At 49.1% G+C, this 3,008-nt stretch overlaps 1 long non-coding RNA gene across 1 annotated transcript; it reads right to left on the reverse strand.

The window, feature by feature from the left end:
- Positions 1–452: 452 nt before the first annotated feature.
- Positions 453–2,038, reverse strand: LOC142496477 (uncharacterized). Its single transcript, XR_012802001.1, has 2 exons — positions 1,965–2,038; positions 453–1,875 (listed from the first exon to the last, which is right to left on the reverse strand). It is a non-coding gene; the product is annotated as an uncharacterized LOC142496477 (long non-coding RNA).
- Between the last annotated feature and the right edge of the window lie 970 nt (positions 2,039–3,008).

Raw genomic sequence — 3,008 nt, forward strand, 5'->3', positions numbered from 1 at the left:
AGTAGTCTTACTCATTAGAAGGCAGTCTCGTTCATTGGACGGCGGCCTCAATTACTGGAGGGCAGTGTCACTCAATGGAGGGTAATCACACTGAATGGAGGGCAATCTCACTCATTGGGGGGACAGAGTCACACACTGCAGGGCAGTGTCACTCACTGGAGGGCAGCATCAATCACTGGAGGGCAGCATCACTCACTGGAGGGCAGTCTCACTCACTGGAGGGCAGCATCACTCACTGGAGGGCAGCATCACTCACTGGAGGGCAGCATCACTCACTGGAGGGCAGCATCACTCACTGGAGGGCAGCATCACTCACTGGAGGGCAGCATCACTCACTGGAGGGCAATCTCACTCACTGGAGGGCAGTCTCACTCATTAGCGGGCAATCTCACTCACTGGAGGGCAGTCTCACTCATTGGAGGACAGTCTAACTCCCAAATGAAAGACTTCAACAGTGAGAATAATTTTATTAGGGTTGTATCTCTCAGTCCATAACCCTGCAAAGTCTTTCAGTGGGTTATTCGGACCCTGACAGCTGTTAATTCAATATCACTCCTGTCTCAAGGTTGTGTCGGAGGAGTGAAGATCTTTTTACGATCACCATCTCTGTGCCAAGATTACACAGCACATATTATCTCAGGCTGTAATTCCTACTGCTCTTTATTGGTTTGCTTTTAAAAGAAATTATGTGAGGGTTGACAAAGGGAGCATAAATATCCTAAGAAAATGAACCGCCGCCCAAATTAAAGGGCAGAAGAGGACATTCCACCCTCATACTCTGTAACCACAGGAAACTAGACGATCAGAACACGTGTAGACTGTAATTGTTCTATTAACTCTCCCATTTCTAGAGGGGCCTGTCCTTTTGGAAGCGAAAGGGTTAACATAGTAGATTGGGTTAAAAAAACACACGTCCACAAAAACTCCAGTGGAAAGTCAGGCAATTGTATTACATAATGGGGAAAAAAACCTGTCCTGAAAATGACAACCAAATCTCTCCCTAATCAATACTCTGCCTGTTTTATCCCGATTAAACCTGGTCTCCAACGGATTAAAACTCTTCTTATGTTTTATACCGATCAATCAGGTCTCCCCCTAATCAATACTCTGCCTATGTCTTATCACACCTCTCCCTGGTCAATACACTCCCCATTGGTTTTATCTTGATCCATAAGGTTTCCATATGGATCAGTACTGCCTACATAGCCCCTGTATCTACCATTGCAATGTGTAAGAATAACAAACTCCATGCTGCCTTCTAGGCTCAGACCTCTATTACATATTTCCATTGAACCCCTACACTGGCAGAGCATCCTGCATTGTATTCATTCTGTGCTGCCATAGCAGTGAGGAATCTGGAGGATCCAGCACACACAGGGATTAGGAAGAGAACATTACAGTGTACAGTTAGTGCTTGGTGCTGCGTCCTGAACCCACAACAAAGGCAAGAGGTTTATCCACTTGGCCACACATCACACATAAAGGGCAAGCGTTATTCTGCTACTGTCCAAGTCCTTAATTCCACTCCCATCTCTGCACTGAGGAATGGGGGGCAATTTGAGCTTGTTTCCACACTTCTCTGCAGGGCTGTTGACGGGAGCATTGAATAATGCCCAAATCGCTCTAAATATTAGTGTTTGGAGTACAATTTGAATAAGTGGTGGTACTGAGTCTGCTGTCTTATTAGGCAATGAGAGAGACAAGGGTTCTTGAAACCCATTTTTAAAAAGATTTCATGATGTTAACGCCAAATGAACAGGAGGGTGTGGATATTTTTAACCCCTTCACTGCCAGGGAGGCCTGTAACATATTGCTTTCTGCGGGCAAAGTCTATCTGCTTGCGGTGGAGAAATTCTTTCTGCAGAGCACTTCTTTCTGTGGAGAAAAGAAAAAACACAGAGCGCACCAAAGATGAAAAATAAAATATATTCCAGCAATACAAAATAAAGTAAGTGTAGACTTACATATAAGGTATCAGCAGTTCAGCAGATGACTAAAAAGATGTCTGTGCTGCCCAGTTCTTGATCCAGGCCCGGGCCATAGAGGGGTGAGGAGAGCGGATGCGCGCTAACGCTGAGGCTCGCCTGTTTAAGGCCTCGTTCAGGGTGCCAGAGACAGGAGTTGGAGGGAGGGCGGCAATTTGCTGGGCGATGTGTGTTCATCCCCAGCAGACTGTTTCAGGAGGCGGGGAGGGGGCGGGGCTACAGGTGGCAGGTTAGGGATCCAAGTTGCAGTCATGAAATCATTCTCAAGAATGATTTCAATGGCTGCTGAGGTCCCAGTGACGCTGCTGCAGCTTCAAAAAATGATTTTTTCGTTTATTGAAACTGTAGCCATCGTCAACTCCTGGCTTCGGATACAGGGCAGCTGCTACCCTGACAACCAGTATTCAATTTGAATACTTTGTGTCCCACGGCAGCTCGCACGGCAGCACGCCCTCCCTCCGAAGCCTGCACCCTGAACGAGGCCTAAGTCAGCGCGATTCCACGGACTTGCAGGCGAGCCAGCGTGCGCGAAGGGAGCCGGGGGGAGGTGGTTGGAGGCGGGGCAGTGACGTCGCTGGGCCAATCGCCCGCGACGCACTGACGTCAATGTCACGGCGCCGATGTCACGGTGCCGTGACGTTGATGCTGCTTGGCGCCGATGTCACGGCGCCGTGACGTTGATGCTGCTTAAGGCTGATTGGATGTTTTCAGCTGACAGCGCGCTGAAAAACAGCTTGGCGCTCGGCTGAAAACTCCAAAGCCTCCGCACGCCTGCGGACGCTCGCGTGAGCCCCCTCTCAAGGCATCCTCATTGAGCATGCAGGGGTTTAGCGCGGAGCGTCCGCACGCCTCAGCACGACTTGTCCATCTATGGACGCAGCCTTAGGAGTCAGAGTGAGTTTTAGAGCTGTATATCCCGCGCGCTGGGATCAGCTGTTACTCAGTGAAGACCAGTCACTTCCGGGTTCGTGAGTCTCGTATGTGTACAGTCAGGCGCGTCTCACTTCCAATTCTTCCAATAAT

The sequence above is a fragment of the Ascaphus truei genome, chromosome 6 (assembly GCF_040206685.1).
Source record: "Ascaphus truei isolate aAscTru1 chromosome 6, aAscTru1.hap1, whole genome shotgun sequence".
Taxonomy (NCBI): Eukaryota; Metazoa; Chordata; class Amphibia; order Anura; family Ascaphidae; genus Ascaphus; species Ascaphus truei.